We start from the raw sequence: 21,343 nt of genomic DNA, 5'->3' as shown, positions 1-21,343 counted from the left end.
TTCTCTGGTGGTCATTCTTTTCTCTCCATGTTAACCAGAGTTGGGTCTGGGCTAGGGGATATTTCTCTGCTATTCCTGTGACTCTTACTATATTTAGGGCTTTCCAAGACAGCTCAATCCCCAATTCATCAGCTTGCAGCTTATTCAAAATGGGCCCCTGTAGCGGTTAAAAATTCTAAACTTATCCACTTTGGACCTATGGGATTATATATAAAGGACTCCTTAGTGGCAGACCATTGACAAGAATTTACCATGCAGGTTGGGCGGCCTGAGACCCAAACCACAGCTTCTAGTTTTTTTAATTCATTTAATTCCCCTCGCAAAGACGCAAAAGTGTTAAGGTTTCGCTTCCTGTTTCAGGTGGGGGCCATCCTGGCGAGGCTGGCAGCTGGCTTAATGGACTCTCCCACTCCCTGGGCCTGCCCACCCCATTTTCCGCCTGCGGGTGCCTATATCATGCAGTATTTCAGCGGAGATTAGCACGTGCACATGCGGATTTTGGGCCTTTTGCTGGTTGCGTTCTATACCCCTTTGAATCCTTTCTCTGAGGGAGTGGACATGTATTTTTAAGGCATCCAGTAGGCCCTTCATGAGAGGCCTGAGGTGACGGGGATGCACCAGCGTGGCCATCGGTCTGCCCTGCCGTCCTCTATCCTACATCACCTGTACACAAGCAGCCCTTTGTACCCTCTCCGCCAGCTCTGACAGTCCTTTGATCTGAATAGTAACAGGCTCCTCTCATTCTTTGGGGTCCATGTCCCTGGCCCAATAAGCTACTCATGATGTTATGGAGTGATCATCCGCTGGTCCGTTGCTCAAAAGCACTCCTCATCCGCAGAATCTGCCTGGTTCTTCAGCACTCAACAATATGCAAGCCCCTGTCTTGGTGAAGAGACAGCCACAAAACTCCATCTCCATCTCGCCTGGCTTGCACAAAAACTCAGTCTGGAGTTTGTTGTCAGGGCAGGTGCACCTGCCACAGTGTTACAGACAGTTATACACACATTTTAAAATCTGATTGCACAATTTCAGTAGACAGTGAAATGCTAATATATTATATGTTATGTATTTCACACTTTTTCCATCCTGCTTCTAAGTTTGGCACCAGCCTGTCACTTTGCCTCATTGTGTAAACACGTTCAAGTAGTTCTCTGTAAATGGAAGTTTATTGCTGGGTAATACTTAACATAACACATATCTTTTAAAGATCTATACTTCTAAACTCAGTGAATACTTTGAATGATTATTTACATATTATAACTCTTGACCTTCTGTCCTTGTGGAGTAAAATTATGAGTGCAATCACTCTACAATAATTGTGTAATGAAAACCTCTGGTCTTAATATTACCCCTGATTTGTCACAGCAGAACTTAGACTGCATCAACTGTTTGTGTAGATTACTGATTGATCTTTAAACCTCATTCACATAATGAATAATTGTGAGAAATAAGTAGATGGTGTGTGAGCAATTTACAACAGCAATTCTTGAAGTGAATTATTCAATTTTGGCATATTCAATAACTTTAAAAAACATTCATAAACATGAAAAAATTGTTTATTGTATTCACATGTGTACACTCTTTGTAGTTTATTACATCCTAATTGCTCCATAATTGCTCAGTGACTGTAATATTTATGTTTTCTTCTAAATTAGATTTATCCTTGCAGTTACAAAGTTCTTGCATAAACTGTGTCATAACTCAGTGCAGAGCACAGCAGATTGTTCTCATGAAACAGCTATTTTTAATGGAATTTTGGATGTCACATATTGAAAGCAGGGAAAAAATATAGAAATGGTTCTTTATATATTTTTCTTTAAATTTGCTTGCACAAGGTGCTTAGTGCTGTGTTCCGGACCATTTTTGATCAACATTGACCTGTGGCTGTTTGAAGCCGATTGCCACAAACAACTTCAAATTAGCTGAACAGCTAAAGTTGTGGAAAGGGATTTCCTGCTGGTAGACAGTAAGGCGATGAAGTGGGGCCAGCAGGTTGAGGGAGGTGATTCTGCCCCTTTGCTCTGCTCTGGTAAGACCTCACCTGGAGTACTGTGTCCAGCTCAGGAGCCCTCAGCACAGGAAAGACATGGACCTGTTGGACCGTGTCCAGAGGAGGCCACAAAAATGTTTGGAAGGCTGGAATACCTCTCCTGTGAGGAAAGGCTGAGAGAGGTGGGGCTGTTCAGCCTGGAGAAGAGAAGGCTCCAGGGAGACCTTGTTGCAGCATTTCAGTACTTAAAGAGGGCTTATGAGAAAGGCAGTGACAAACTTTTTAGCAGGGCCTGTTGCGATAGGACAAGTGGTAATGTTTTTAAATTAAAAGAGGGTAGATTTAGACTGGATATAAGGAAGAATTTTTTTTATGATGAGGGTGGTGAAACACAGGAACATGTTGCCCAGAGAGGTGGTAGATGCCCTATGGCTGGAAACATTCAAGGTCAGGTTGGACGAGCCCCTGAGCAACCTGCTCTAGTTGAAGATGTCCCTGCTTATTGCAGGGGCGTTGGAGTAGATCATGTTTAAAGGTCCCTTCCAACCCAAACCATTCTATGAATAGAAAGAATATCTGAGAATAAACAAATGCTTTTTAAAAGTTCTTAATGTTTTCCACTTATAGCTTGCCTTCAAAAGAGTTGATCTTTCTGTAGTTTAGAAGTTTATGTCCCTGTATTCATTCTTGTACACTGGAAACAGACAAGTTCCTAGAAGAAAGTGCCTGACATGATTGCTGTCTAAGAGATTATTAAATGATAGTGTTTCATACATTTGTTTAAAAGATCTTGAGATAATTTTACCTGGTCTTCAGGTCCAAGTTTATTACTGAATTTCTTTCCCTCCCATTTCTCAGCATGAACTCTAGCAGTCTGCATTTGACTCCACTTGGAGAGGGAGGGGTCTGTCAGGGGTCTGGGCAGAAGGGACCTTCCTTGCATTCTTGTTCCAGATGTTAGGGCAGGAGCAGGTAGGGCAGTCTAGGTGAATGCTTCACTGCTAAATTCATCCCAGAAAACAGAGAGGCCTGGACACAAGGATTTGAAAGCTGTGCACCACTATGGTTCTCCCAAGTGCTCCCAAGGTCAAGTGCAGCTTGACCTGGCAAAAACTGCTTGGACTGTACCAGAATGTCTATTGCTATTAAAGGCATGGTGATTTTTGAGATAATGCTGCTACTCCTTTTTTAATTCTGTGCATGTAGCTAGGCTGACCAAGGTAGAGGTGAAACTTGTTCACTCCCGGGCCATTTCATGCCTCTATTCTTGATCTCTTTGGCCTGGACATCGTACTTCTGTGTGGTTGGCACACGATGTACTGGAAAAATGAAATACTGCCTTAAAACTCCTGGCAATGATGATTTTTTAAGTGCAATGCTGGAACTGTGTGTGGCATGCCCAGAACCATAATATGGGGACACACAAAGCGGTATTACGACATAAATCCAACTGCTGGTGTAGTTTTGGAGGACTGTGCCTTGTGTGGAACAAACCTACCTGCTGCAAGGCCATACTGATTCTAGGACATGGACTCTTAAGTGATCTTTTCCTAAAGCTGCACACAGTTTTGTCAGAAAGGGAGCTGGTATGATCTGTCCAGAGTAAGGCTCAGGATGATCAAGATATTTACTCCTATGTTTTCTTGTGACTGGTATTTTATTTAGCGAGATAGTTGTGTTCCTATGCCATTTCAGTCCTTCTGTTTGCATACAGCATTCAGTATTTAGGAGGACTATAGGATCCCATCACAAAGTTCAATGTTATAAATGAAAGTACAAACAGATTAAAAAATGTCCAAAAGTGATCAAAGGCTTGAAATTAAAAGAGAATTTCCAGCCATCAATACTGAGGTAGTGAAATAGTTTTCCAATAAAAGTCAGGTTAATACAAAAAGCCCTTGCATTAAGATAGAGCTTTCTCGGTTTATGAAAGGTGTTATCTCTAATACAGTTGCCTCTAGTGGTAGAAAGCTGGCTCAAGAGCTTTGTTTTCGTCCCTCTTTTTCCCTAGGCCTATATATCTAATTGCATTTGGTTCTCCCATATTCAGAGAAAACAAGATAGGGTTTTTTCATTTTGCTACTTTTTAATTTAGAGTCTTCTCTAACAGCACCAAAAATGCAAATTCCCATGACTGCTAATTAAGCAGTCCTTGAGTTAACAAGTGATAGTATCATTTCTTCCAGGTAGTCAATGTTTTGTGTTTTAGTCATTACAATGCACAATACAAAACTAATGCATTATTCTTTCATTATACTGCCACCACTCAGCAGTGAGGGTTTTTTATGTTTTGCTTTTCCTGATGGTACTATGTATTTATCTACTGCCTTGTCACCAGATGTTTTATGGCCAGATTGCTGCCTAAACATCTTTCTAAGTAATTGCAGAATTGTCTTTTGATCATGCAACTCTATGTGTAACATCAAGTACTTACTCAAACACCCACTAAAAGGCTCTTACATACACTTAAAGGAAAAGAAAGGGAAGCAAGAGAGAAAAAGGAAAGAGAAGATATCAGTGGTTGATAATTCATAGCAAGTGGTGTCTTTTTCAAGAAAGACACTAATGAGGCTTCACAGGAGATTAGATGAGCTTCTAGTAAGGAGGTGTGATTCCTTTACCAGCCCTGAAATATCTGAAAAAAAGACCCAAACATATGGATAAGTCCTTGATTTAAAAAAGAACAAACCAAAACACAACTATGTAACAACTCTGCCAGTCCTGCAGGCTGTGAAATGTTGTCATTTTCATGACAAATACAGTGCCAATGAATTTTCAGTGTAATTAAAATATCTTTTTTAGATGCAGTGATAGCAAAGTAATTGGCGTTTTCCATAATGAAAAATATTGTGAAATAAAATGCTGAGAAGCAAAATTCATTCTTATGAGCTGAGGCACTCTCCTGTACTCTCACATCTTCTACCGTTGAGACAGATGTGAGAAGATGTGAAATGAAATACAATAGTTATTTCTGTTCCTGTTAGGATCTAGATGTGTTAGAATATTTGTGGAAGCAAAACGTTTAGTGCTTTACATACATGTTGCCTTTTTTTCATGTTTTATATTGATTTGTATTTTTTAGCCAGATACCAGTAGTTTTGCATTGCTTTACTGATTGCCAAATAGGTACAGCAGGGAGAAGCCTATTCTGTTCTTGGAGAAGCCAGGTTCTCTGCTTTATGCCTTTGTTCTCTGACTGCATGAAGCTCACCTGGTTATTCCAAGTCCTGAGAAGTGAATCAGAATACACAGATACTGATTATAAATATACCATTTGAGTATATGATCAAAACAATAATTTCTCATTTTTTGCAGTTGGAACAGACAAATGGAGAGAGAAATCACTATGTTATGTAGCTGAGTACTCTTTGTATTAAAACATGCAATGCTTAACCAGTAGTTATTTCTGACGTTAGGATCCACTCGCACCTTTGCACTCTGTTTCACAGTATAGAGCTATATTAACCTTTAAACTAATTGTATCAGCTGAGAAACTAAGCAAGGGAGGATATTCTGCCTCTTGAAATCAAGACATTTTATGTGTGCTCTTATTATAGTAGAAACCAGCTGATGAAGATGCATGCTTTTCACGCAGACAACCATTGCCAGTTGTTCTGCTACTCGCTTTACCTTCTGGTCTAACCTTGATTTCAAGACTCTTGTTTCAGTTATCATCCATCTTGATAGTACACAGCGTTACATATATCAATTTTGGTGTTGTAAATACTGCTGAAATTTTGTGCAGTATCCTTGGCTACATAAGTTATCGTATGATAATCCAGGACACTTTGCTCAAGTCCAGGTAGATGACATTGATTGCTCTTCCCTTATCCACCAATGCTGTAATCCTGTTGTAGAAGGCCACCACCTTTGTCAGGCACAATTTGCCCTTACTGAACCCCTGTTGGCTGTCAGCAGTCACCTCCTTATATTCCATATGCCTTAGCATAGTTTCCAGGAGGATCTGCTCCATGATCTTGCCAGACATGGAGGTGAGACTGACTGGCCTATAGTTCCCTGTGTCTCCCTTTTTAAAAGAGGGGGCTGTGTTTCCCCATTTCCAGACAGTGGGAACTTCACTGGACTGTCACAGCTTCTCAGATATGATGGATAGCGGCTTAGCAACTTCATATTCCAGTTCCCTCAGGATCTGTGGATGCAGCTCCATTGGTTCCATGAACTTGTGCATCTTCATGTTCCTTAGATGGTCTCGAACTTGATCTGTTCCTGCAGTGGGCAGTTCTTCATTCACCCAGGCCCTGCCTTTGCCTATTGCTACCTGGGTGGTGTGGCTGCAGCACTTGCCAATGAAGACTGAGGCAAAAAAATCATTGAGTACCTCAGCCTCCTTCATGTCCTGGGTAACCAGTACTCCTGTTTCCTTTCAGAGAGGGCCCGCATTTTCCATATTCTTCCTTTTATCGCTGACATACCTCTAGAAGCTTTTGCTTTTGCCCTTGATGTGTGTGGCCAGATTTAATTCGTCATCAGGTCTTTAGCTTTCCTAACCTGATTCCTGGCTGCTCAGACAATTTCTCTGTGTTCCTCCCAGGCTACCTGTCCTCGCTTCCACCATCTGTTGGCTTCCTTTTCACAGAATCACAGAATCACAGAATAATAGGGGTTGGAAGGGACGTCTGTGGGTCATCTAGTCCAACCCTCCTGCCCAAGCAGGGTCACCTACAGCAGGCTGCACAGGATCTTGTCCAGGCGGGTCTTGAATATCTCCAGAGAAGGAGACTCCACAACCTCCCTGGGCAACCTGTTCCAGGGCTCCGTCACCCTCAGAGGGAAGAAGTTCTTCCTCATGTTCAGACGGAACTTCCTGTGCCTCAGTTTGTGCCCATTGCCCCTTGTCCTGTCACTGGGCACCACTGAAAAGAGCTTGGCCCCATCCTCCTGACACCCACCCTTCAGATATTTATAAGCATTTATTAGGTCCCCTCGCAGCCTTCTCTTCTTCAGGCTGAACAAGCCCAGTTCCCTCAGCCTCTCCTCGTAGGGGAGATGTTCCAGTCCCCTCACCATCCTTGTAGCCCTCCACTGGACTCTCTCCAGTAGCTCTTCATCTTTCTTGAACTGGGGAGCCCAGAACTGGACAGAGTACTCCAGATGGGGCCTCACCAGGGCAGTGTAGAGGGGAAGGAGAACCTCCCTTGTCCTGCTGGCCACACTCTTCTTGATCCACCCCAGGATTCCATTGGCCTTCTTGGCAGCCAGGGCACACTGCTGGCTCATGGTTAACCTGTTGTCCACCAGGACACCCAGGTCCCTCTCCGCAGAGCTGCACTCCAGCAGGTCCACCCCAAGCCTGTACTGATGCATGGGGTTGTTTCTCCCCAGGTGCAGGACCCTGCACTTGCCTTTGTTGAACCTCATCAGGTTCCTCTCTGCCCAGCTCTCCAGCCTATCCAGGTCACGCTGAATGGCAGCACAGCCTTCTGGTGTGTCTACCACACCTCCCAGTTTGGTGTCATCAGCAAACTTGCTGAGGGTACATTCTAACTCTTCATCCAGGTCGTTGATGAAGAAGTTAAACAAGACTGGGCCCAGGAGTTTGTGCAGGAGCTCCTTGTTCATCCACGCAGGCCTCCTGGTGTTTTTGCCTGACTTCTTTGTTGGGATGCATCACTCCTGGATTGGAGGAGGTGATCCTTGGATATTACCCAGCTTTCTTGGGTCCCTCTTCCCTCCAGGCCTTTGTCCCGTGGTACTCTACCCAGGAGATCCCTGAAGAGGCGAAAGTCTGGTCTTCTGAAGTCCAGGGCAGTGAGCTTGCTGTGCACCCTCCTTGCTGACCTAAGGATCTTGAACTCCACCGTTTCAAGGGCACTGTGGCCAAGTCTGCCCTTGAGCTTCATATTCCCCACCAGCCCCTTTTTGTTGGTGAGGACAAAGTCCAGCATCGCATCTCTCCTCGGTGGCTCCTCTGTCACTTGGAGAAGGAAGTTATCATCAATGCATTCCAGGAATTTCTTGGATTGCTTCTACCTTGCTGTGTTGTCCCTCCAACAGATATCAGAGCAGTTGAAGTCCCCAGATCATTCATATGCTCCAGTTCTAGGAGCTATCCCACGATGTCTCTGTAATGCCAGTAAGATCATAGCTTTGCAGGTTTGCGCACATCTCTAAGTCCTTTCATTTATTTGCCATACTGCGTGTGTTAGCATAGAGGCATTGAAGTTGGGCCTCTGACAAAGCTGTCTTACTGGCTGGAGTGGCTGGAGCTCCTTTGTGCTGCCCTGGCTTAGTATGTATGGGACGCTACAGCTGCATATAAACATATATCTTTAATCATCTCCATTTCAAAATTAAACATTAGTAATTGTTTAATAAAGCCACTAATAAAGATATTTAACCAATAACATAAAATCTATTTTGCTTCAGATCAATAACCTGAATTTTATGTCAGACCATAAAAGCTAGGAATATAGATACATGAAGATTGACTGTTAATGATGAATTAGCTAAATAAATATTTCCTATTTCAAAAGGTAGGCCATCAGCTGCAAGACAAGTAGCTGGTGGCCATGCTAGGTATATTTGCTAATACTTCATTACATGGCAGTTCTTTCTTTACAACCTCTTTATAACTATCTGTTTAACTAAATTTAACTAACTTAAGAAGGTCACCCATCTAGTTGGCCAAGGGAAGCCAGTAGATGTGGAGGGTCTTTTTTTATTTCTGCAAAGCTTTTGATACTGTCTCTCACAGTATTCTTCTGGACTACATGTTCAGCATACAGCTAGACAAGTCCATAAAATGCTGGGTGAACAGTTGGCTAATGAGTCAGGCTCAAGAGTTATACAAAACTGAGTCACATCAGGCTGGCAGCCAGTCACTAGTGGGGTTCCCCAGGGCTCAATTTAGGGCCAGTGCTCTTTAGAGTTCTTGTAAATGATCCAGACACAGGAATCAAATGAACATTAAGTAACTTTGATGATGATATTCAATTAGGAGGAACTGTGTACTCTCTTGAGGGTAGAGAGGCCTTACAGCAAGATCTGTATAGACTAAAGAGCTGGGCGATCACCATGTGTGTGAAATTAACAAGAGCAGGCGTCAGATGGTCCACCTGGGGTGGGTAATCCTGGTTCTACATGCAAATTAGGGGACAAGAGGCTGGAGAGCAGCCCCGCAGAAAGAGAGGGCCTGGGTTGATGGCAAGTTGATTACGAGTTAACAGTGTGCCCTGGAAGCCAAAATGCCAGCTGTTTCCTGGGTTGCATCAGGCACAGCATGGCTAGCCAGTCAAGGGATGCAACTGGATTGTCTCACTCTGTCCTGCAGTGGCACGGCCCCACCTTCAGTACTGTGTGCAGTTTTGGGCTCCTCCACATAAGCAGGACATTAAGCTGTTAAAAGTGTGTCCAGGGAGGGCAACCAAGATGGTGAAAGGTCTCAAGGTCAAGATTTGTGATGAGTGGCTGAGGTCACTTGTTTTTTTCAGCTTGAAGAAGAGAAGGCTGAGGGGTGACCTCATCATAGCCTACAACTTCTTCAAGGTGGACAGCGGAGGGGGAGGCGCGGATCTCACTTCTCTGATGACCAACAATAGGACACGAGGAAATGGAATGAAACTGCACCAGGGGAAGTTCAGATTGGACATTAGGAAAAGATTCTTCACTGAGAGGGTGGTCTGTCACTGGAACAAACTCCCCAGGGAAGTGGTCATGGCATCAAGCCTGTCAGAGTTCAAGTAGCATCTGGACAATGCTTCTAGTCATGTGATTTAGTTTTAGATAGTTCTGTGAGAAGCAGGGAGTTGGACTTGGTGATCCTTAGGGGTCCCTTCCAACTTGAGATATTCTGCTGCTACTTTGCAAAGAAGAATATTTGAAAATGCCTGTCTCAGTAGGAAGCTGGCTGTTTTTTTCTGTTTAGTTCTGTCTGTTGCTCTCAGTCCTTCAAGTTTATGCATACTTGTGAAAGAGAAATTAAAATTAATATGATGGTAGTGTAGCAAGGCAAAACCTTGTGATGCAGAGAGGAAGACCATGGGGTTTTCTTTGTTCATAATACTGATTAGTAAATAACTTTTCAGAGCCTATTTACTCATCAGTTGTAACATACCTCTAAGGTAAGTTTTACGTATATGACTGAAGCGTAGCATATGGCCAATATTTTGCAGGTTCAAAATGCAGTATCAGATGGGAAATTAGTTGATTTGAAACTACTGTTAAATTCCATTTCAGATTCCATATGTGTGTCTCAGTATCCCTCATGTGTGCATATAGCTTTTTGCCTTCATTTTCAAAAACATCTTTTTTCTTCTGCTTTTATGTAAAACACCTACACAAGCAGGAGAAATAACAAGGAAATTTGCTGGAAAACATGTGAAAGGAAACAAAATGCCTTTTACTCTAATCTTTTGGTTACCATCTTGTCAGTAACAGTTGACTGTAGCAAATAGTTGAAAATAAAAGCAAGCTTCAGTAATTTTCATGTATGAATTGACAGCATTCCTTTAAATTAGAGCTCATATTAATTAGTTTCTGCTGTCATATAGCCTAAGACAGTTATTTTCCGTCCCTTGGCACATGAAGGTTTAATGAGAGATTGCCTGCTTGAATAAGCATTGCCGAAAGTCATTAAATGTTCCCTAAGTGTCTTTTTTCTCAAATAAACCATTCAAGTTGCATTCAACATTCTATATAATATTTTGGTCGTGGATCATCTCATGTATTACAGAACACTGGTTTGTCTTGGGTATTCTGTTGTCCTTTCAGTGTGAGTAGAAGCAAGTCCTACCAGCCAGTTAATGTAACTGTGCTGGAACATGGCGTAAATTTGTCTGTCTTTTCCTTCTCTGTTTTCCAGATGCCCTCTACCTTGCCTTTTTGGAGGACTGATTCACATATCTCCATAAGGCTATGCCAAGCTCATTTTAAGTTATCTTCTCCAAAGTTTGGAAGCAGCAGATACTTGTCCAGCATTTTTTCACATTTTATCACCACTTCTTTGATGATGTCGGTAATTCAGAGAATGGTTTGCAGATGCTTCATTAGGCTTCTTGTTATCGTTGACTTTCAGTTGTCAAGTTTGCCACAGTACAATAATGCTGAAATTATAATTGCATCAGATAGTTTTATCTCATGCTAAAGTATATATGCTTCGTTCTCCAGATGTCCAAAGCATGTAGGTGCTTTTCATACTCACGTGTTTTGTTCTCACCTTCTGGTCCATCGCAGTTTATAGTGGTATTCAAATATACAAGGGGGCAAATGGGTTTCTCTGCTGCTCACTGAACAGAGTTATCTTGGCCTTTTCAGATTGGAAATGGATGCTTCTTATGCAAGTACCTGTTTCATGCCTTGTCCTGGGCTGTCAGCAGCAAAGACCCACCCTCCAAACTCCAGCATAAAAGAACTTTGACTTTCTTTGAGTCTATCTGAGGACAGCAAACCTGGAAGTAGTTTTCTGTATGTTGCTGTAAGAGGATGCTCACCAAAGTTTTGCTACTCTGTAATTGTCCTACCTTTCTCCATGTTTTATAAACAGTTATGGATTTCACTGTGCATAGGGTCAGAAGGGATCATGCCAACATCCCATCTCGTCCCTGCATACTATTGCAGGCTGTTACAGTTTGTTCAGTTACCCTTGTGAATCAAAAAAGACAACTTACGTAAGTCCATACACTCTTAATTTAAAGATATCAAATATGAATGTAGTTGCAGTTTGCTACGTCCGTTTTCTTTGTTTCTTCGAGTAACACTCAGTATCTGAAGCCTAATTTTCGAGTATAGTGGATGGATGAAGCATGGATTTTGCTTCCAAATATCTGTCTTGAAAGTACTAAGAATATAGAAGGGATAAAATGCTCCTGTTATGAGGACTCTTGAAGTCAGTTTCCAGCTATGACACTGATTTTGGCTAAATGCCTTATGGGTTTTCTGTTGCCTCTGCTCATCCATCTGTAATACCTGAATGGACAGAACTACTTGAATATAAAAAGAAAGTGATAGTAAAGCGGGTTTCAATCACCATGGTTTACAGAGCCTTTTGGAATGATGTAAAGGTCCAACAGATACTCTTCAGATCCAGAGTTACTGTTTGAATATTTCCCACCTGAAACAGCAGGGACATAATGGAATCATTCTAATATTCTTAAAATAAGAATGAAGAATTGCAAGTGTATGCATTTTAAAGGTCTTGCCACATTTTTGAGAGTTTGAACAAAATATATACCAGGCCTGAGCTCCTTTCTGCACTTGAAAATCAAAAGAATGGTTCACAGACACAGTATTGAACAGGAGTAATTTACCTAAGCCATCCTGGGGAGACTTCAGAATCAGAACTAGTCCATCTCATCAATGGTTAATGGGCTGTTCTGTAATGTAGTAGTTACAGTGTTAGCTAACGTTCTCCAGAAAGATTTCTAAACCAGTTCCCACCTATATTAGTTAGAAGAACTTGATTTTTATAAACTAGTGAATATTCACCATCTGATATCAAGAATGCCATTATTATATTTACAGGGAACACATCTCAATTAAGTCAGATTTATCTACCACCCACTCAGTGAAACTGCAAGCATGTTCTTAACCTAGAACGCAGGCAGACTGGAAGATGCTTCAGAGGCAGAATGAAGATAGCCCACCACCTTTGCATAAGTCCAGGATCTTCTGCTTCTGGGCTGAAAGCAAGAAGGTGGTAACACTAAACTTGTAATAATTCCAAGCTCATCTCACCTGTGAAAACTGTGAGCTGTGCTAGAAGTCAGAAATACAGATGAAAAAAATGTGTGATTAAAACAGCTTTCTTCCAAGGCTCCACTTTACCTGGGATTGTAAATGTGAAGAAGAGAACCTTATCTTAAATGAGGGTTTCTTCAGAAAGAGCTGCTTTGAGCTGCTTCAGCTAATGTCAGAAAGAGCTGCTTTGAGCTGCTTCAGCTAATGTCGCTTAAGATCTTCATAAGTATAGCTTCTTTTCATTCACATAGAATGTTTTAGAGATTTTCATAGTGAAACCAGAAACCTGGTTTGCTCATTTAAATTTTCTTGTTTGGTATTAAGAGCATTAAACTCTATCACTCAAAGAGAAAAAGACCTTCAAGTTCAGCAAATGCATTAGGCTTGCCTTGAGAGTTTGTTATTGTATTAGCAACTTCAACATTTACAAACAAGTGTCAGAGTACTTAACCCAACACAAGTAAAAGCAGAAAACACATCTGCTGTGTTTTCTTTTCCACAGTCTTCTGTTTGTCGTTAGAATACACAGACATTGATGGTATTTGGGGACTGCAGTAGAATGGTGCTTTTCAAGGCTACAATTAACTAGCCAATAGCAGTGTTGATTTAACTTCTTGCCTGATTATGAACACAATTCACAACTGAATCTTTATCATTTAGCCAAGACAACAGTAATAATTTACCCTACAATGATATGTGTGGAGCACAAGTTTTTTCTGTAGTGTAAAATCATGATTCTCAATTACTTCTTCAGGAAGATGTTAACACACGTTCCTTACAGGACAGCACAGAGAAGATATATGGGGAAGAAAGTATTTGTAAAAGAGAGAGACAAAATGGCAAGCGTGAATAGCAAAATTGCCGTCCTAACAATTACCTATCTTCACGTTCCCTTGGCGTTTAGATTTGAAAAGTGCATTGCTGCTCAGTGCTATGTTCTAATTTCAGTTGGGAAATTGTATTTTCCTTCCCAGTTGCAATTTTAAATTCTTCGGTATACTCTGTTCTATTCCTAAGTTGGCTGTATTTTAATAGGAAATTAACAGACTCCCTTAAGTACGTAGATTTTTTTTTTTTAAATACAATGATTTGGAATACTCTGTGTGTGAAAAAAATTCTATAGGAGAGTAAAACTGATCTCTTGAGTTTTCCCTACTTCTTTTTTTCCTACCTCCTAAAATAATGTCCCCAGCTACAATAAGACTTATCTTGCTTGATTGTAGCACTTTTTGTCACTGGTGGACCGTCTCAGCCTTATTCGGATTGCTTAATGTTGTATTTTTCATGTCAGGACTGTGCAGTGTTGTAGGTAGGAAAATGTCAGTGATAGTTTATGTGGTATCTGGGATCAATTACTGCAAAAATCTGGTAGAAGAGATAGAACCTACTGCTTGCAAAGCTTCATCTGTGTTCTGCGGAGCTACCAGCAGAACCTATATTCAAAGCATTAGGTTCCCCACACTCTTTATGACTGAAAGTAAATAAGTAGTGTTGTGTTCAGCTGGATTTCCAAAATGTCTTTTACAAAATTCACCACTGAAGGCTTGTCGCATTAAAAGGGGTAAAGGAGTCTGATAAGCGGCAAAAGGAAAACCCTCCCATTGAGTCATGATGTTCAGAGCAGACCCCCTTGCGTTCTAAACTCTCTCAGAGAGGAGTCTAGGTGCGTCTGGATCTACTTCTAGTCCCAGACTTGGTCAACAGTTTATGTCTAAAGGGTTAAGTGTGTAGCCACTTATCCGTCAGAGCCCCTTCAAGGACTTTCACTGAAACAGTTTTGCAAAGTTGAAACAATAGGTAATTTATTCAAGCGACAGGTATCACAGATTTGGGATTGCTGTTGATAAATGCACTGTCTATAAAAGTTGAGCTTAAAGGTAATGGTTTAGCGCTTTAGTTAACAATGTGTTCCCGGGGATACGTCTGACAAAGTCAGAGGCGCGACTCTTACCAAAAAGGCGTCCCTTCTTGGGGGGGGAAGAGAGGTGCAGGCCCGTTGACCCATCTGTCAGGTAAGTTGCTCGTTTGGCTCCTCCTCCCAAAGTGAGTGCCAATTTTTATACGTTTGAAAATCTTTTGGCGAGGTGGGACTAAGTCAGCTATTAAGTGTCCATTGGCTCTTGGCATGGAAAGTTGTGTCCTTACAAGCAGGACTTGACAGTTTGACACACCTATGGAGCAGGCATCTTGTTATGTGCTCAGGGGGGCCAAATGTTTAAGCAACATCTGGCTGTGCGGCCTCCATCACCTCCCGGAGAGTACTTGATTTGCAATGATGGGCTATCCCCTGTTTCTTCTGTCTGATAAGATAAGCACAAGTCAGTTGCTCCCTTTGTTAACTCCTTGGCTCTTGGTGCCTGAGTCTGAGCATGTCGTTGACAAGTCCAGCAAGGCCATCGACCACACAGCTCATTAAAAAAATGAGGTAATTATGGGATAAAAAGGAAGGATCTCTCTTGTATGAAATATTAGTTGAAATATAGGAAATTAAGAGTATAAGTAAATAATTTTCATGGTTAACGTAGGAATTCCTGAGACAATCTGGAAAAGGAGCAGCAAACGAGATACCAAAATTAACTATTACTGAGATATGCAGAATAATGAAGGTGAAATCTAAGTAGAAAGAACTTCAGGAGGTCCAAGCAAGACTGCATGGCTAAGCTCTAAAATGGTAGCTGAAATTCAAAAGGCTAACACTAAGTGATTAATGCAGATGGAAAAAAAAAAAGTAATGATTTTCAATGCAGAATGAAATTTACAGGCTGTAACGTAGAATTCTAGGCAAATGTTAGCTTGGTGATCAGTAGCGGTCAGTAAGCAAATCGAATGTGGAGAATATTGGGAAAGATGACGAAGACAGACAATATAGCTAAGACACTATAAATCCTCAGTGTGGCAACAATTTGGATACAATGTGCAGTATTGGTTACCCCAGCTCAAGAAGGATAAAGAAGCAGAAAAGATTCAGAAAATGTCAGTAAAGATGGTCAAAGATAAGGAACAACATGTATAAAAGGAGCAATTGCATGTTCCAAGACTCTTCAGGCTGGGAAAGAGATAACCGAGGGGAAATAAGCTGCTGGAAGTCTGTAACATCCAGAGTGAAAAAGAGTGAGAAGGGAGTTTTTTTTAAATTATATCTTCTAATACAAGAATTCGGCTATGTTAAATGAAACGTAAGGTTCAGAACAAACACAAGGAGAAAGTAAATAATATAAAATCTCCACTGTTTTTTGTTATTTTATCAAACAACATGATTACTAACATTTCCGTTTTTTCATTTTCTCAAACGATGTCTATTATTTCCATAATATTTTTCTTCTTTTAAACTTCAGATCTTGTCATGGTGCTCCTCTTTAAATTTCTCCCAATTATTTTTTTCTAAATTCCATTATTTTTGTGAAGAAAATTTTGTTATTACATGAAGAACAGACTTATTTATTATCTTGGTGACTTTTATATTTAAGATAAGGGCAAGAACAAAGAAGACTTTTTATGCAGAATTTTCTGCCTCTCAGGTCAGCTGCCTCATCTATAGACAGAACTGCAGATATTTCAGAGGTTATATATGCAGAAAACAAGATCACAAGAGTTACAAATATATATATTTGCAAGAGACAACATGGAAGACAGCAGTCTACCAAAAGCCTTAGTTTCTTTTTCCCTAAGGAAACTGACTGTATTTTCTTACCCTTTTAGTGTGCTCTCTGACAAAGGTTTGCTGTTGAAAAAGCAAAAAAAAATTTATGTGTAGTGATGTCATGTTCTTCTGTGCCTAATGCTGTTCTTTGAATCTATTCTTAGATTTCTAGCACAGAAATTTTTAATACCTTTGTATTAGTAAGGTCAGACAATTGTAAAATCCTATATTAAAAAAAAATGAAGAAAAAGTTCCTATGTATAGTTCGTATATGCTACAGGTTTTAAAAATGAGAGAAAACTGGCTGCTTCTACTCACAAATAACAATATGTAGCTGCAGTTTTAGATGTATTTTTGGCTAACATTAGACAGAATCTACTTCAGATGTCTCTTTCAGTTCTGTTTTTTCATTGCTGCCTCTGTACACCTTCTGTTTGAAGACAAGTCACCAGAGTGGCTATGGGATCAGGGTAAGCTCATCTGAAAGGTCATGATATGATAAATAAATCCTGACCTGCTCCTACATGTACCTAAATCTGCATCTGTAGAAATGCAACTACAGAGACAGCGAGTCCGTACACTCACAAGGCTCCACCAAGAGTGGCCCCATTACAGTTCTCTGAGATATATGTTAGCATACATGGAGAGTCAGGAGGGAGATGTTCTGCTGTGAGGCATTCACTCCTGTCTTCTTCCTCTAGGGAGGTCACACCAGAACCACTGTTTTGTTTTATGATGGGTGAGGTAGAGTCCTTATCTTGGGTCCACATCTGCATTCTGGGATGGAGTCAAGGTCATTGAGTTTATAACTTTGCAAATAAACTAAGTAAGTTCTAAAAGGAGATGGGGCCTGAAGTTGTAAGAGTGGATACGGCTAGAAGTGGTTTATTACAGCAGCCGTGCAATAGCATCTGCCGTGCAGTTTGGAAAACTTCTTTTCTTCTTCCCCTGCAGGCCACCTCACTGAAATTCAGTTCATTTGTCATGGCTGTAACCACTCTAAATCTAGTCCTAAGTATATGTGCAGGCAAGTAATTGATAATTGAAAAAAGTATTTATACTTTTTCTCCAGAAAGACACAATATAGTCTGTCATTTGTGTTCTTACAAACTACTAGAGATTTGCTCACTGATTTTATTATAGTATTTATTATTAGCAAGTCTTAAGACATCTACATACAAAATAAGTATTTTGAAATGTTTTTCAAGACTGGAAAATTCTAAAAGTTAATAGTAGTATGGAGCAGGTTTTCCTATTTGTTTTGAAAGACTGATATTTCTAGTATTAGATAGTGAAGAGCAACAGTGATTCTTGAAGTCTAAGAATTACCATTTATTTCAACACAGAATAATTCTTTGTAGCAGTTTCCCCAAGCAATTTAAAAATGTACATGTAGCATAACAATTTGAATGGCTTAATTCAATGCTTTTCAAAATTTCTTCCTTTGACAACACAAATACATATTTAGTTTAGAGAGTCAGTTGCTGTGGTGATTAGTTCTTAAATCATGTAGCAGCTTTCTTAGCTAAAAAAAATTGAGTTGCAAGTATCTTTTTTATTTTTATTTTAAAATTATTGGCAACCTACATTCATGTCTAAAGAAGTGCCTGGAAGCTTAGATACTTAAATATTAACCTAGTTCTTATTCAACAGTTCTGCATGAGTCTTTGAGTGTTTTCGTTCTAATGCATCACCTCCATATACTACCTGAAAAGTTCAGATAGCTGTTTGCTTTGGAGAGGGTTATGATACTGAACAGAACTGAATAGGGAAATAAAGAGGTTTTCTTTCTCCGAGACATCCAAGCCCTTCAGAATTAACAAGAAGTCTTTCACACTTCTTCCTTGGAGTGAACTGATTCAGTGGCAAGTGAAAAGATCTTAATGTATCTTTTTTTCACAGATAATTTTCCACAACAAAGAGGCCTATTTCAATTTATAGTTAGGAAGAACTCCGAACTTGGTTCTTCTGTCCTCTCGCCTAATAAGTACTGATTAAAAAAAAAAACAAAATAAACTATAAAAACCCCAAACAGTCTTTGTGCTTCTTGCTGTACAGTCAAAATGCTGAATGTTGTTTCTAGGATAAGGATCTTGTTGTCTGCTATGTTAGGTATAACAGATATATCTCTACTGAAAGAATTTAGGAAAATAAGGAAATATTGAAAGTAAGGATACATAGCAGAAAGAAGGTTGTTTAGTGGGTGATGAAATAGTAAAGGGAACACTTACACAGGAAAGAAGTTGTGAGAAGGTATGTAAATATGAGGTAGGAGTGATTAGAAAGAGTATGGTGACAGAACTGATAAGGAAAAAACAAAGAACAAGTGTTTCATAAAATATTTGGATTCATTTAGTTGTCTGTTGTGTTCTCTTACCCTGGTAGAAATTGAGTCTTTATGATACTGTGTAATAATTCATAGAAAATGTAAACAGTAGGAGTACATGGCAATGCAAGCCTTTCTTTTCTGTGACAAGGTAAAGCTTTTGATCATAATTCATAATCCTTAACAATGTTGTTATTCATTGATTGCATAATAGACTTTACTGATGGCAAAGTGGTTTGGTAAAAATCAATGAGTTACTGTAATATGTGGTTATAAGCTATCCAGGAAGGACATTTAGGGCATGGAGATTAGGAGGGTTTTCATTCATACAGAAGATTCAGAATTTGAGATCAATGTAGTGAGAGACTGTGGCATACCCATGGTTTAGAAATACAAAGTCTTACAAATGCAGAAACACAAACATGTTATCCAGTTTCTGCAGTGAAACAGGATTCTGACTGCATGATAGGAAGGAAACCAGACTAGATTTCCAGGTTTGGCAATATGTTAACAACAAGCAACAAGCACGTCAGTAGTTCAGTTGATAATAAAATCACAGAAAAGTTGGTTGGAATTAAATTTAATCTAATCTAATCCCACTTTCCCTCACAGTGAAATTATAATTTAAACTAGGTCAGATCAGAAGAGTTCTGAATGTCTATAATTTCCTGGTATCTATCAGTAGTGCTCTGCATTTTTTGACATGATACTACAGAAAGAGACTATGAGCGGCCTCTCATCGATGTATGACAAAATGCAGAGCAGCTAGAAGTTTCAGACTGAATATTTATTTACAAGCACTTGCCTCTAAGAAATCCTGTTTCACTCAAAGCTGAGAAATTATTCTTGGATGAGATTGATTAAATTATTTGGAACCTTAAATTAAAATCCCAAACATCAAATCTATAAAACATTCATATTTCTGGTGTTCATAAACAAGATTTGTAATTACACTACTGAATAAGAATAGTCATAGTATGGCTTGAATATTCTGTTGTAATGCATTGACCTGCAGAGGTTAATGTACTAAATTTCTAGATCAGGAAATTCCATAGATTTGGTGTAAATACAAGTGTTGAATCAGTGAAACATGACTGAAGTAAACATCTATAAGATTGACTTCTTTTGGCCTAGAGAATTTTTGGTACCAAAGTCAAGGACATTTCAAAAAATGTAGAACTATTCTATTTACTACAATGGAAGGTTATTAATAAAGTTGTATTTTTTTTCTGACAAATAGCAAATATATTTAAAAGTTTAGGGGAAGAGCTAGTGGGGTGGGCAACCTTATTTTCTCATTTATTGGATTTGCTGAAATAATTCATATAAATATTAAATTCTTTTTAAAAATAAGTTTTATTTATAAAACTACATCAATTTAAAGTTCAATTTAAAGTTAATTGAAATTAATTTAAATTAACGTTTGAAATGTAATGTTTCATCTCAGAAATACCTGAACTGTCAAGTCTTTTAAAAATTAAGTATCTTCTCCAAAACTGTCACAAAGCAGCATTCTTGCTAGGTGGAAAACTGCTTCTCTGTATTTGTCACGAGATTTTTGTCTTGTAACAGAATTATGGTGGAAAATATAATGAGATTACTGGAATGGATTCAAAAATTACTTTCACCTCAGCATAAACTGCTCAGTTTCTTAACTTTACTGTCTGCTATTAGGAGTAGAAAACATCACCAAAGCAACATAAGAGAAGTGACAGTGGCATGTGTTAGAGACAACACAGCTAGGCACTTTACAACAGGCAATGTTTCCAGTCATTTCAGTGACTCCCGTTCCACATGTGTCCAGCTTGATCGGCAGTAGCCTGTCTCTATGCCAGGGCAAAGTCAGAACTCCTCAATAACAACATGAAAAAAATCTCTTTGATCTCTGCAGAATATTGCTGTTATTTGAAGATTTATTACTTGCAAGAAGAATGATGGACAATTATTTTACACAGTGTATTCTCACAGCATTGTCATCTTGTCCAAAAATATTACAGTTATGAGCCTTTAGGAGATCTAGGTTTTAAATATGGTTGCACATGAAAGAGAAGAGCTAACACAATGTTCTAATGAAGCAATGACTGATGCTTGACAAGAGCTGGTAAACTTCCATATATGCTGCTTTTTTCTTTATTTCTGATTGGTAGTGTTGTCCCAGTTTCTTCTGGATGAGCCCCATCTACTGGAAGGATCTCAAGAAAGGAAGGGTCTTTTAATTTAGGCCTGTGCACGAGGACTGAAGATTCATGTGCCTTAAATACTTTATCCATCCTCTTTCTTCATTGTGCCTCCAGGACGCAGCTCAGGACCTGGACTTCGGTGTTTGTAGAGCAGCTTTTTGTGTTAGTCTCTCCTGTTGCCGTGGAAATCATCTAATGCGTTTTTGGCAGTTTTCATCTGTTGTTAAGCATTCCAGTCTGCTTTTGTGCCATAAACACAATACTGCTCTCTTAAAAAATACAGACTTTCCAGTATCAAAGCCCTTGTTTCTTTGCTGTCTATATTTTGTCAGCCAATGTTCTCTGTACTTTTAGTTTCTCTTTATCGGTATAAATGATCTTTTCCTAAATCTAGCTTGTTCATTAAGTCCTAAGATTAAATAGCATTTGTTTTTATGGTAGGAACGAAAATTTCTTATGTTTAATATGAAAAAGGAAAGATACACCAAAACAACTACTGTAGCTTGAGTCAA

At 39.6% G+C, this 21,343-nt stretch overlaps 1 long non-coding RNA gene across 3 annotated transcripts in view; it reads left to right on the top strand.

Annotated features, from left to right (window-relative positions):
• Positions 1–21,343, top strand: part of LOC142361964 (uncharacterized) — a 251,588-nt gene that overhangs the window by 87,566 nt on the left and 142,679 nt on the right. The gene's annotated exons all lie outside the window — the stretch shown is intronic.

The sequence above is a fragment of the Opisthocomus hoazin genome, chromosome 7, assembly GCF_030867145.1.
Source record: "Opisthocomus hoazin isolate bOpiHoa1 chromosome 7, bOpiHoa1.hap1, whole genome shotgun sequence".
NCBI classification, from domain to species: domain Eukaryota; kingdom Metazoa; phylum Chordata; class Aves; order Opisthocomiformes; family Opisthocomidae; genus Opisthocomus; species Opisthocomus hoazin.
This window is presented reverse-complemented; position numbering and strand designations above follow the sequence as displayed.